Below are 14,431 nucleotides of genomic sequence, written 5' to 3'. Positions count from 1 at the left end.
AAAAAAAAAAATAATCACTACACAACACCATAGTAATATGTGTCTGTTTGCTAAAATATCTCCTATCCTGTCAAAATAGCCTGTTAGGAGTAAAAGACTGTGTACAGCTTTAAAAAAAGTCAGAACTGTAGTTGAATCATAGCTGGTGATCTTTCACTTAAAACATTATTTTTTTCCATTGCAGTTTTCACAAATCACGACAGTTACAGAAGAGCGAAATGTCTCAAGTGGGCACTAGCTCTTACCCTGCTGTTCTCATGTGTCAGTATAGTAGCCCTGGCAGCCAATGTAGGTGAGGTATTTCTTCTCCTTTGTTAATATTGTTAATTTGCTTGAATGTAACATGAGATGTCTCCATTCCTTTAGCAAATAAGAGAGTCCTGAAGGGTGAATGAGCATTCATTGCTCAAAGTCAGAAGAGCCCTCCTGAACCTGTGCATTTTGATCTGGATTCTGAGCAGGCATTTGGGGGGGGGGGGGGTTAGGATGAGGGAGGACATAAGCACATATCTGTTCCCTCTTTGAAATGATTTTGCTTTAAGAAACATTTTACAGCCTTATTCTCTTACTAGTAGTCACAGATTTGGAATTCTTGACCTACTTTGGTGAAATGCCAAACGAATGAATTAATTTTCGTAAAATGTTTTAGATAAATTTATTTAGATTCTGCATCCCTTATCTCCCCGACACCTCAAAATTATTCCTGCTGGTCTAGTGGACCCCCTTTCATGGCCCACCCACCTAACTATTGTGCCATTATTGTATGTAAATTTTTCTCTTAGATATTTATTTATTTGTTACATTTGTATCCCACATTTTTCCACCTATTTGTAGGCTCATTGTGGCTTGCATGGTACCGGAGAGGCGTTTGCTAACTCCGGTGTGAACAAATACAAAGTGATGTTGTGGTAAGATAAAGTTCGTGGAATCGTACAATGGAAGAGTTGAGTTATGTCCATTACATACTTAAGTTTTGTTGTGTCGCAGTGATCAGGCATTTAGGGTTGGATCGGTAGGGTATGCCTTTTTAAACAGGTTAGTTTTTAGTGATTTCTGGAAATTTAGGTGGTTATGTGTCGTTTTCAAGGCTTTTGGTAATGTGTTCCACAATTGTGTGCTTATGTAGGAAAAGCTGGATGCGTAAGTTGATTTGTATTTGAGGCCTTTGTAGCTTGGGTAGTGCAGATTTAGATATGTTCGTGTTGATTCGGATGTGTTTCCAGTTGGTAGGTCGATCAAATCTGTCATGTATCCTGGGGCTTCACCGTAGACAATTTTGTGAACCAGGGTGCAGATTTTGAAGGCAGTGCGTTCTTTGATTGGGAGCCCGTGTAGTCTTTCAAATCGTGTTTTTCCAAATATAAGTCTAGCTGCTGTGTTTTGAGCGGTCTGAAGTTTCTTTAAGGTCTGTTCTTTGCATCCCGCATAAATTCCATTGCAGTAGTCTATGTGGCTTAATACCATTGATTGTACCAGGTTGCGAAATGTTTCCTTGGAAAGAATTGTTTCAAGCGTTTGAGTTTCCACATTGAGTGGAACATTTTCTTTGTAGTGGATGCCACTTGGCTCTCCAATGTTAAGTTATGGTCTATTGTAACGCCAAGGATTTTCAGGCTGTCTGAGATAGGAAGGGTGTAGTCTGGGGTGTTGATACTTGTGGGGTTGTCCGTGCTGTGCTGGGATGAGAGGATGAGACAGTGTGTTTTCTTTTTATTGAGTTTTAGTTGAAATGCATTTGCCCATGAGTCAATGATGTTTAAGCTGAGCTTGATTTCGTTGGTGATTTCTGTCAGTTTGGTTTTGTACGGAATGTATATTGTGACATCGTCTACATAGATGAAAGGGTTAAAGCCTTGGTTGGATAAGGACTTGGCTAGTGGGGTCATCATTAAGTTGAAGAGGATCAGTGATAGCGGTGATCCTTGTGGTACTCCACAGTCTGCTTTCCACGGTGATGATATACTTGAGTTTGATTTTACTTGATAGGTTATTGTGGTTAGGAAGCCCTTGATCCAGCTAAGTATGTTTCCACCAATCCCGAACTTATCTAGTAATCTTATTAGTATATTGTGATTTACCATTTGTTTTTTTTTCTTGGCATCTTTTGGTATCGGGGTGAGTAGGATATTGCCATTTTCCTTGGGGAAGAGACCTTGCTGAAGCATGTAATTTAGGTGAGATGTGAGGTCTGCTATGAAGGGGTCAGGGGCGGATTTCATTAGGTAGCTGGGACAGGTATCTAGTTTGCAGTGAGTGTTGGAGAACCTGCTAATCACCTGGGTAACTTTCGACAGTAAGGAGGGTGAAGTTTAGCCAAGTCTGGTCAGCTGGATATACTCCAGTGGTTGGGTCTAACTCATTAAGGAAGTGTTCGATGTCAGTGGTGTCCTGAGGTAGCATGTTTCGTAGATTTATAATTTTTTCATTGAAATACTTAGCAAGTTTGTCTGCAGATGGGATGTCTGTATTCGTTGTAGTGACCAAGTTGGTGTCTAGGAGTTTGTTCACGAGTTGGTATAATTTCTTTGTGTCTTCGTAATCTGTCCCTATTTTAGTTTTATAGTATGATCTTTTGTAAGCTCCCAGTCTGGTTGACTGGTGTTATCTTCTATTGTAATCCACACTGAACCTATTTAAAGGTGTTGAGGGGAATATAACCAATCGTCACAATTTCTCTTGGCTTTCTTCCTCATATCGAGCATACAGACTCCTGATGTAGGCCTTTTGGCCGAAACACAGTTTAATAAACTTTGCTTCGTTTTTACTACTGCTGTCGTCCGGTCTTTGGGAATCCTGGTTTACATTCCCATTTCCCTCTGCTTTTGAGTTGCTCCGTGGGACTTCTTGAGTTCTCCACGCTCTTGGATTCTATTTTGGTTGATGGGAAGATAACATAAAATAACATCTTTGAGAAGAAGGTGTCCCTGTTGCACTGTTCAGCAAACCCAAAGCACTAAGGGCCCCTTTTTCCCCCCAAGCTACAGCAAAAGAGGGCCTGTGCTGGCGTCGACATGTTTTTTCACAAGTGCCGAGGCCCCCTTTTACGGCAACGGGTAAAAGGGAATTCTTTCTGTCCTGCAGAAAATGGCCATGTGGCAAGTAAAGCAGTTGCCACATGGCCATTTCAGGGGTGGGAGGGGGAGCCCTTAATGCCACCTGTTGAGGTGGCGGTATGGGCTCACACGCTAATCCAGCAGTAACTGGGCAGCATTCAGCACTGCGCAATTACCACCGGGTACACCCTGGTGCCTACAAAATAAATTTATTTTTGTAGCGCTGGATATGATGGCGCACTAGGGGAGGGAAGTACTTCTTATTTCTAGGATAAGCAGCATAAAATGTATTGTATTGTTCTGGGATCTTGCCAGGTACTTGTGACCTGGATTGGCCACTGTTGGAAACAGGATACTGGGCTTGATGGGCATGTGGCCTGTCCCAGTATGACACCGCTTATGTTCTTACATAGAATCCAGGAGTATCTGGGTAAGTTCCACTGAAAATGTGCATTACACCCAGTGAGAGGATGTTACACCTATCCAGATAATTGCTCCTGATACTTCTTTACTCAGCCTCCTCTTTCCCACTGTTTACTCTCACTTATCCCCTCTGCACTGTGCTATTATTACAGCTTTCATTTGCCATTGACTTGCTATTCCTCCCTCCGTTCCCCTTTGGATTTTTCTATGACTCACATCTGCTTCTTACATAAAATTAAACCACTGGAGTTCCTTTTTTTATGGTAAACCTACTCGGCGCCGATTCTGGCTTAGGCAGTATATTAAGCCTAACGTAAAAATAAATAAAGTTTCCTGTTAATTATGACCAATCCTGCTTCATTGTGTGAAACTGTAAATCATTAATGAGTAGCGTTCCTTTGTCACAACCTGGTACATACTTTCAACTTAACGTTTTTCTTTTTTTCCTATATCACTGCAGGTTCCAAGCACTGTACAAGCAGCGCTGGTAAGCAGAAAGTGGGGTCACAGGCATAAAAATCGAATGTTAAAACAAGACATCAAGGGGCACTTTTACAAAGCTTTGGTAGGCTCTAGCACTGAGGCGTCCTACAGAAGTATGCCAATCTCCATGCGCTAATCCCGTGCTAAAAAATATATTTTCTATTTTTTAGCACAGGAGGTGTGTCTAAGAGAAGAGAATACTACTACTACTTATCATTTCTATAGTGCTACTAGACTTACACAGCACTGTACACTTGAACATGAAGAGACAATCCCTGCTCGACAGAGCTTACAATCTAATTAGGCCAGACAAACAGGACAAACAAGAGATAAGGGAATATTAAAGTGAGGATGATAAAATAAGGGTTCTGAACAAGTGAATAAGGGTTAGGAGTTAAAAGCAGCATCAAAAAGGTGGGCTTTTAGCTTAGATTTGAAGACGGTCAGAGATGGAGCTTGACGTACCGGCTCAGGAAGTCTATTCCAGGCATATGATGCAGCAAGATAAAAGGAACGGAGTCTGGAGTTAGCAGTGGAGGAGAAGGGTGCAGATAAGAGAGATTTACCCAGTGAACGGAGTTCCCGGGGAGGAATGTAGGGAGAGATGAGAGTGGAGAGGTACTGAGGAGCTGCAGAGTGAATGCACTTATAGGTCAATAAGAGGAGTTTGAACTGTATGCGGAAACGGATAGGAAGCCAGTGAAGTGACTTGAGAGAATAGGTGTGCCCTGCATGAATTTCTATACAATGCCTGATTAGCGCAGGATTAGCGCAGAAGCCCTTACCGCCTTATAAATAGAGGGTGGTAAGGACTCCTGTGCTAATTAGAAAATTAGCATGGCCATTGCAAGACAAACTACAAATGCAGCGATCTTACTGCCACGTTAAAATGCGCCATGCTGCACGGTAAACCCACGCACTACAAACAGCACCATCCACTTTTCAGCATGGCTTAGTAAAAGGACCCCCCAATTGAGTTAACTGTTTGGGAGAGTCTGGTCACAAGAATCCCTTCTACGTCCTTTTTGGTTCCTCTGGTTGATGCTTAAGGAACTGACTGACGGCCAAGAAAAAGGACACAGAGGGGTAGATTCAGTAAATTGTGCTCAAAGAGGTCCTTTTACTAAGCTGCAGGAAAAAGTGCTCTGTGGTAGCGGCAGGAGCTGTTTTTCCCCTGCACTTGAGGGTCCTTTTATTGCCGTGTGTAAAAAGCCCCCCCCCCCAAAAAAAAAAAAAATGGCAGTGAGCTCTTACCACCACCCACCTTTCTATTGTAACTGTAAAAGGGATTTTTTTTTAATGCTGTTGAAAGATGCTCAGTCATTACCAGGTTATTTTGTGGCCTACAGGGAACAGACTCAGCCTATTTCATTACAGAATCCAGTCTTCCCTATTTGAAAGATTTAAGCCTTTCTCTACATTTTTTGACAGAATCTAGTGCCCTGAATGTTTCTCGATTTAACACTGATCTATTTGTTTTCCAGTAGAAAAGTGTAGTCCTTGCCCAGAAGGATGGCTGCTGTACAGAGAAATGTGCTATTATTTCCCTGACATGAAAATGTCTTGGATGTCCAGTCGGGACTACTGCTCCACATACAATGGGACATTGGCCATCCTAAAGAGTAAGCAGGAACTGGTAAGGAAGGCCTTATTATTTAGAGTTTCTGCTTTTGTTAAGGGGGGGTTGCAAGCTCAAAACCCAGAGTACTGGTTATGACTGTAGGGCAGAAGAGAAGAGGTGTGGTGTGGTGGCGGCAAAGAAAGCAAATAGAATGTTAGGTATTATTAGGAAAGGAATGGAAAATAAAAACAAGGATGTTATAATGCCTTTGTGTCGCTCTATGGTGTGATCGCACCTTGATTACTGTGAGCAATTCTGGTCACCGCATCTCAAAAAAGATATAGTGGGATTAGAAAAGGTACAGAGAAGAGCGACAAAAATGATAAAGGGGATGGGACGACTTCCCTATGAGGAAATGTTGAAATGGCTTGGGCTCTTCAGCTTGGAGAAAAGACAGTCGAGGGGAGATATGATAGAGGTATATAAAATACTGAGTGGAGTGGAACGGGTAGATGTGAATCACTTGTTTACTGTTTCCAAAAATACTAGAACTAGGAGGCACGCAATGAAGCTACAAAGTAGTACATTTAAAATGAATAGAAGAAAATATTTCTTCACTCGGTGTAATTAAACTCTGGAATTCATTGCTAGAGAATGTGGTAAAGTGGTTAGTTTTTAGCAGGGTTTAAAAAAAAGTCCATAAGCCATTATTAAAATGGACTTGGGAAAATCCACTGCTTATTTCTGGTATAAGCAACATAAAATGTATTGTACTGTTTTGGGACCTTGCCAGGTACTTGTGACCTGGATTGGCCACTGTTGGAAACAGGCTGCTGGGCTTGATGGACCTTCAGTCTGTCCCAGTATGGCAACACTTATGTACTTAGGGAGACAAGTGATGGTAACAGCGCTGCATACGTCTAGTAGCGCTATAGAAATGATGATTACTACTACTACTACTTATCATTTCTATAGTGCTACAAGGCATACGCAGCGCTGCACACCATACACAAAAAAGACAGTCCCTGCTCAAAGAGCTTACAATCTAGATAAGACAGGCAGACAGACAGAACAAGTAAGGGTAAGGGAATAAAGAGGTGAGGATAAAAAGGACAGGGCAAGTGAGCAGTAGTTAGGAGTCAAAAGCAGTAAGTAGTAGTAGTAATTATGTTCATCTAATAAACTAAAAACATTCAACAAAGCTGTGGGAACAAGAAGACTTCATTGAAGAACCAACTAATTACTGTTCTGACATGCTTCATAATTCAGGTCGTATCTGAAATACAAGTACATGAAAGAGAACCTCAATGAATTGACTGCAGTTTGTTTCCCACGCTTGTTCTTCTGATTCTGGCTCAGAGTAGCATGTGCTTATGAAACCTGAGAATGACTATTTATTTACTTGTTTTTGCTTAAAACTGTATCGAATGTTGTACAGATGAATTTATTGTCAAATGGGTTCCTACTGAGTATCTACAGTCTCATTAACAACTATAGCATTTATGTTGACAGTTTAAGGGCTTGGGTTTATACTTCATTGGTAACCCAACGCTAAAAGAAAACTGCATCCCACCCATTTTATTTCCTTCTTCAAATTATATATTGACTGATGTGTTTACCAGGTCTTTTCCTCACCCAGTCAGTCAATAGTGTTTTCTTGGTAATCTCAAAAGTCTGTGAGCCTTATAAAAGAATAGTCTTTTATACATCAGGACTTTCTTGGGTCTGCATACGCTAATTTAGTTTTTATTTTCACAGAAGAACATGGTATTCTCTTCCTATCATCTTATTTCCTATCTTCCTTTGTTTTGGGAATGCAGAAAACCGTTGATCGTTTCAGGGATAACAACTATTGGATTGGATTGATCAAGAAGGAAGGTGGATGGCGTTGGTTGGATGAATCTCCATTGCCAAGGACAGGTGATGAATTGTGTTCTATTTGTTTTAACAGGAGTTGTAAATATTGTCCTTTGGACACGTGCTGGTGTTAGCAAAAAAAAGTTCAAGTGGGTTTTAGTCCGTACCATATATAGAGTCCAAAATAACATTATAAATGATCTGAGAATATTCGGATAATATATAAGTACATAAGTACATAAGTAGTGCCATACTGGGAAAGACCAAAGGTCCATCTAGCCCAGCATCCTGTCACCGACAGTGGCCAATCCAGGTCAAGGGCACCTGGCACGCTCCCCAAACGTAAAAACATTCCAGACAAGTTATACCTAAAAATGCGGAATTTTTCCAAGTCCATTTAATAGCGGTCTATGGACTTGTCCTTTAGGAATCTATCTAACCCCTTTTTAAACTCCGTCAAGCTAACCGCCCGTACCACGTTCTCCGGCAAACGAATTCCAGAGTCTAATTACACGTTGGGTGAAGAAACATTTTCTCCGATTCGTTTTAAATTTACCACACTGTAGCTTCAACTCATGCCCTCTAGTCCTAGTATTTTTGGATAGCGTGAACAGTCGCTTCACATCCACCCGATCCATTCCACTCATTATTTTATACACTTCTATCATATCTCCCCTCAGCCGTCTCTTCTCCAAGCTGAAAAGCCCTAGCCTTCTCAGCCTCTCTTCATAGGAAAGTCGTCCCATCCCCACTATCATTTTCGTCGCCCTTCGCTGTACCTTTTCCAATTCTACTATATCTTTTTTGAGATACGGAGACCAGTACTGAACACAATACTCCAGGTGCGGTCGCACCATGGAGCGATACAACGGCATTATAACATCAATCAAATTGCTTGATTGACCATCACTTCCTCTGAGGCCTACACTTCCTCCACCTGCATGAATATTGTAATCACAAAGAACAGACAAGTCCTGCAGGACTTCCAGGGTGCCTGCTTGCTCCTCAAAGTTGCAATTACGATATTGATACTTCACTGGCAACAGACTTTACCTCAGGGCAGTGTTGCTCAAACTTGTTCTGACCAAGGTTCCATGTGTGCAATCACAGTGACGCCCATGACTTGACCTAGGTGTGTCTACAGGATTCTGGGGGTGCCTGCCTGCTTCCCAACATTGAAAATACAATATTGATGCTCCATTGCCAACAGTGTTCCCATTAAATGGTATGTGGGGGATTTCTATATTTGTCAGGAGGAATGATGGAGAGACTGGAAGTGCAGAACTTCCAGTTTCATTCTCAAGCTTTGCTCATTATTTTACTTGATCTTGGGTCTGCTACCTAGTCGCAGGATGATTTAAGAAAATCAATAGTGACCCACTAAAATGTTTGTTTCATTTCATTATGTATATAAATTCAGGGCTCAGTACTCAGCAGGAATTACCAGGGTAATTCTCCTCAGTCTAATCAAAGTCAGACTGGTCAGATTCTGGACTGCTTTTTTTCACTAGGGATGTGCAACCTGAAACTTCTATGTTGATCCAGGTAATGTTTGTGTGTGTGTATTTTATTTCATGATGTCATCACGGGAGAAATGTTGTTAAGAACGCACACTCTGTAACATTCGCAGACAGTGCACTCTTTCTCCATGAATTAGTGCACACTCAGAAACTCAGGCACAGGAGGTGTTAATCCATTCTAGCCGAGTTCAGACAGGCAAAGCAGCTTGGCACAGAATGTACAGAGGGCATTTATCTAGAGGTGCATTTTCTTTTCTTTCTCTCACAGGTTCCCATTAGCAAATAATGACTCATCCCTAGGCTGTGCCTACCTCAACTCTGGAATGTTTGGAGCACTGCACTGTAAAACTGCTCGATACTGCCTGTGCACCAGGGCTCCTTCGTCATGTTTTATGGCCAAAGAGTAAAGATGCTGATTCAGAAGGGTGACAGAAGCATCTGACGTCTTCAGATGAGATAAAGCCAGGCACTAGTGTCTTACTCCAGAAGCCTAGGTACTACGAAGATCACTTTGGACGGAGATGACAAATGGATCTATTCAGTGATATCAGTGCCACGTTCCTGCATATCTCCTCAGACACGTGGTCACAGAAAAGGCCGCGCCAAGGATCCCCTATGTGCCTTTCTCAGAAATGGGCCTCAGTCCTGGTAATTGCAAGCTGATTGGCAAAGAACACCTTACATCATCCTAGAAATTCACTATGATTGGCTGCTCACAAGAGTAAAGGCTATGACATCAGCACCAGGCTCCTCCTACAGGGTATACTGACATTTTTGAATCTGTCACGTTACTTCATATTTTACTGTTAATTACAGTAATTTTAGAAACAATTTCTGTGTGCATAAAACTATGCCTGAAAAGGTACTTTCTTAGGTTTCAGAAGGAATAGGGTAGCTTTGTACATTTTCGTTTGTGCTCTTTTATTAAACCACTAGCCGTTAAAACGGGCGAGTATTGGAATGTTTTTTTTCCAAGGCCCCCCTCCCGTTGCAGCTGCAAGGCCCCCTGCCATCCTCTTTCCCTCCCAGCTCCAAGGCTCCAGTCCTCCCCCCCTTCCCAGCTGCAAGGCCCCCTGCCCTCCCTCCCAGTTCCAAGGCCCCAGGCCCTCCCCCCCAGCTCCCAAGGCCCCCTTCCCTCCCTCCCAGTTCCAAGGCCCCCTGCTCTCCCTCACAACTGTAAGGGGCCCCATTTCCTCACAACTGTAAGGGCCCCCTGCCCTCCCTCCCAGCTCCAAGGATCCAGTCCTCCCCCCTTCCCAGCTGCAAGGCCCCCTGCCCGCCCTCCCCCCAGCTCCCAAGGCCCCCTGCCCTCCCTCCCTCCCAGTTCCAAGGCCCCAGGCCCTCCCCCCCAGCTCCCAAGGCCCCCTTCCCTCCCTCCCTCCCTCCCAGTTCCAAGGCCCCTTGCTCTCCCTCACAACTGTAAGAGCCCCCCTGCCCTCCCTCCCAGCTCCAAGACTCCAGTCCTCCCCCCTTCCCAGCTGCAAGGCCCCCCGCCCTCCCTCCCAGTTCCAAGGCCCCAGGCCCTCTCCAGCTCCCAAGGCCCCCTTCCCTCCATCCCAGTTCCAAGGCCCCCTGCTCTCCCTCACAACTGTAAGGGCCCCCCTGCCCTCCCTCCCAGCTCCAAGGCTCCAGTCCTCCCCCCTTCCCAGCTGCAAGGCCCCCCTGCCTGCCCTCCCTCCCTCCCAGTTCCAAGGCCCCAGGCCCTCCCCCCCCCAGCTCCAACTGTAAGGGGCCCCATTCCCTCACAACTGTAAGGGCCCCCCTGCCCTCCCTCCCAGCTCCAAGGCTCCAGTCCTCCCCCCTTCCCAGCTGCAAGGCCCCCTGCCCGCCCTCCCTCCCTCCCTCCCAGTTCCAAGGCCCCAGGCCCTCCCCCCCCAGCTCCCAAGGCCCCCTTCCCTCCCTTCCTCCCAGTTCCAAGGCCCCCTGCTCTCCCTCACAACTGTAAGGGCCCCCCTGCCCTCCCTCCCAGTTCCAAGGCCCCAGGCCCTCCCCCCCCAGCTCCCAAGGCCCCCTTCCCTCCCTTCCTCCCAGTTCCAAGGCCCCCTGCTCTCCCTCACAACTGTAAGGGCCCCCCTGCCCTCCCTCCCTCCCAGCTCCAAGGCTCCAGTCCTCCCCCCTTCCCAGCTGCAAGGCCCCCAGCTCTCCCTCCCAGTTCCAAGGCCCCAGGCCCCCCCCAGCTCCCAAGGCCCCCCCAGCTCCCAAGGCCCCCTCCCTCCCTCCCAGCTCCCAAGGCCCCCTTCCCTCCCTCCCTCCCTCCCAGTTCCAAAGCCACCCCCCCCCGTGCCTTCTTCCCAGCCAGCTGGAAGGCCCCCTTCAGTCCAGCCCTCCCAGCTCCAAGGCCCCCCTCCTTCTGAGACCTCCCATGTCCCCTCCCCCCCCAAGGTAGCCGCTACCGGCCCCCCCCCACCCCGGAGTCGCCACCACCCCCCCTTCACCCGGCCCGGGCCCTCTCTTTGTTATTCAACTTACAGCAGCGCCAAAACAGCAGCAAGCAGCAGCTCCCGTTGGCCTTCCTTCACTGCCTGTGCCTCGCCCTCATGTGACATCACGTCGGCGAGGGCGGGGCACAGGCAGGGAAGGAAGGCCGACGGGAGCTGAAGCTGAGCTGCTTGCTGCTGTTTCGGCACTGCTGTAAGTTGAATAACGAAGAGAGGACCCGGGCCGAGTGAAGGAGGGGGTGGTGGCGACTCAGGGGGGGGGGCGGTAGCGGCTACCTTGGAGGGGAGCGGTAGCGACGTCAGCGGTTCCCTCCCTCCCCTTTCGCGCAGTTTCCCTCTCTGTCCCGCCCCCCTCCTCCCGTCATCATGTCTTGACGCGGGGCGGGACAGAGAGGGAAGTCTCTACTGCGCATTTGCAGGTGAGTCGGTCACTTGCCATTTATAGGCTTGATGCTAAAAAGTGGCCTGAGATATTTTTTTAGCATGTGGATTTCCCACGTGCTGAGGCCATTTTTAGTGTGACTGTAAAATGAGCATTGATCCCAGAACTATCGATTAGTAAAAGGGCCCCACAGCCTGTTATAAAATGAGCCTTATTGTTTTTAGCTGTTGTTTTGGTATTTTTTTATTTTGTTTTTACTATTTTGTTATGCTGATTTTAATTTAGAATAATTGATTTCATATTTAGATTGTGTTTTTTATACTCCAACTTTTGCTATTGTGTTGTATTGTGCAATCAGTGTACATACATTTTAAATAAATGCAATACATTTCACCTGAGAATGCAGTGGACATCAAGAACAGACTTCTAGAGTAAGCTGTAGGAATCAAAATAGTTTGTGAAATCAACCATGTGAGACTGATATTCAAATGCACTTAGGTGTCACCTTTGGCTGCTGACCACATAAGCCCTTTTTTAACACTGGTCACCTGAGAATGAATAAATGTCCATATAAGTCAACCTACAGTCAAAATGTATCCATTTAAGTTGAGGAGGGGCCAGTGGTGTTCCAGGGGCTAATCCAAAAACTTTGCAAATAGCAGCAATACTCATCTACTCTTGGGACAACTTTGGGGTCCTTTTACTAAGGTGCGCAAAAAAATGGGCTTCGCTAGTGTAAACGCGTGTTTTGTGCGCACGCAGATCCATTTTTCAGTGCACTTGTAAAAAAGGCCGTTTTTTAAAATTTTTGCCGAAAATGGACGTGCGGCAAAATAAAAATTGGGGGTCTGAGACCTTACCGCTGGCCATTGACTTAGTGGTAAGGTCTCGCACGTTAACCGTGCGGTAATTGTCTATTACTACTACTACTACTCATTTCTAAAGCGCTACTAGACGTATGCAACGCTGTACACTTGAACATGAAGAGACAGTCCCTGCTCGACAGAGCTTACAATCTAATTAGGACAGACAAACAGGATAATAAGGAATAAGGACAAAGAGTAGCAAGATTCTGGAATCCCAAAGAGTAGCAAGATTCCGGAACTCCAAGGTAAAGAATCCGGAACCCCAAAAAGTAGCAAGATTCTGGAATCCCAAAGACTACTACTGCTACTACTTATCATTTCTGTAGCGCTACTAGACGTACGCAGCGCTGTACACTTGAACATGAAGAGAAAGTCCCTGCTCGACAGAGCTTACAATCTAACCAGGACAGACAAACAGGACAAATAAGGGATAAGGGAATATTAAGGTGAGGATTCTGAACAAGTGAATAAGGGTTAGGAGTTAAAAGCAGCATCAAAAAGGTGGGCTTTAGCCTAGATTTGAAGACTGCCAGAGATGGAGCTTGGCATACTGACTCAGGAAGTCTATTCCAGGCATATGGTGCAGCAAGATAAAAGGAACGGAGTCTGGAGTTAGCAGTGGAGGAGAAGGGTGCAGATAAGAGAGATTTACCCAGTGAACGGAGTTTGTGGGGAGGAATGTAGGGAGAGATGAGAGTGGAGAGGTACTGAGGAGCTTTAGGGGTCCTTTTACAAAGGCGTGCTATCGTTTTTAGCATGCGCTAAAAATAAGCACATGCTAAACATTAGAGATGCCCATATGAGTGTTTCTAACGTTCAGTGCACGCTAAAAATGCTAGCTTGCTTTTGTAAAAGGAACCCTAAGAGAGGACAGACTGCAATCGTTCCATGCATATGGCAAGCTGCAATAATTAAGAAGGGGAAAGGTGATGGGTTAAACTTTATTGCCCCTGGTACAAGATAAGTACCTGAATATATGTAAACCGCTTTGAATGTAGTTGCAAAAACCTCAGAAAGGCAGTAGTATATCAAGTCCCACTTCCCTTTCCCCCTTTCCCTTATGACATCACAATATCAGAAGTGAGCCAAGTATTGGGCAATCAAGCCATTGTGACATCACTGATGAGGTTGGCTCAGGCATTGGTGGAATGAGGCATTATGACATCACAGTATCAGCTCCAGTGGAGGAGTAGCCTAGTGGTTAGTGCAGTGAACTTTGATCCTGGGGAAACTGAGTTCGATTCCCACTGCAGCTCCTTGTGACTCTGGGCAAGTCACTTAACCCTCCATTGCCCCTGGTACAAAATAAGTACCTGAATATATATAAACCACTTTGAATGTAGCTGCAAAAACCTCAGAAAGGTGGTATATCAAGTCCCATTTCCCTTTTCATCCCATCCATGTCCATCAATTCTCCTATGCCCTGCCCTCCCCTCGATGTCCCGCAATTCTCTCCTCCCCTCGATTTATACCTGAAAGCTCTCTGGCTGGCTGGCACTGGCTTCCGTTCCATTCGTAACATCCCTCCTGACGTCAGCTCGCCTCCAGCATTCCCTTCCCTCTCACTGTTCTGCCCTCTAACGTCATTATGTCTTGTCGCAAGGGCGGGACAGTGAGGGGGAATGGAACGCTGGAGGCTGGCTGACATCAGGAGATGTTAGGAACCCAGGCAGCCAGACATGGAACGTTGGAGGTACAAATTATTATATAGGATGAGCCAGTGGGTGTAAATCTACTTGCAGGGATTTACACCAGCTTCTCATTGGCATAAATGGACGTGCATAGAGTTAGTCACATGAACTACGCAAAAGCATATTCTAAATACTGCACGCAGATTTACACGCTGTA

The 14,431-nt window shown here is 45.4% G+C and overlaps 1 long non-coding RNA gene across 1 annotated transcript; it reads left to right on the top strand.

Moving 5' to 3' along the window:
- Positions 1–217: 217 nt before the first annotated feature.
- On the top strand, positions 218–7,425 carry LOC115457799. The gene is made up of 4 exons (XR_003940004.1): positions 218–292; positions 3,937–3,963; positions 5,444–5,595; positions 7,341–7,425. It is a non-coding gene; the product is annotated as an uncharacterized LOC115457799 (long non-coding RNA).
- The last annotated feature ends 7,006 nt before the right edge of the window (positions 7,426–14,431 follow it).

Source organism: Microcaecilia unicolor, chromosome 14, assembly GCF_901765095.1.
Source record: "Microcaecilia unicolor chromosome 14, aMicUni1.1, whole genome shotgun sequence".
In the NCBI taxonomy this organism is placed as follows: domain Eukaryota; kingdom Metazoa; phylum Chordata; class Amphibia; order Gymnophiona; family Siphonopidae; genus Microcaecilia; species Microcaecilia unicolor.
Note: the sequence above shows the minus strand (reverse complement) of the source record. Positions and strands in the feature narration are given on the sequence as shown.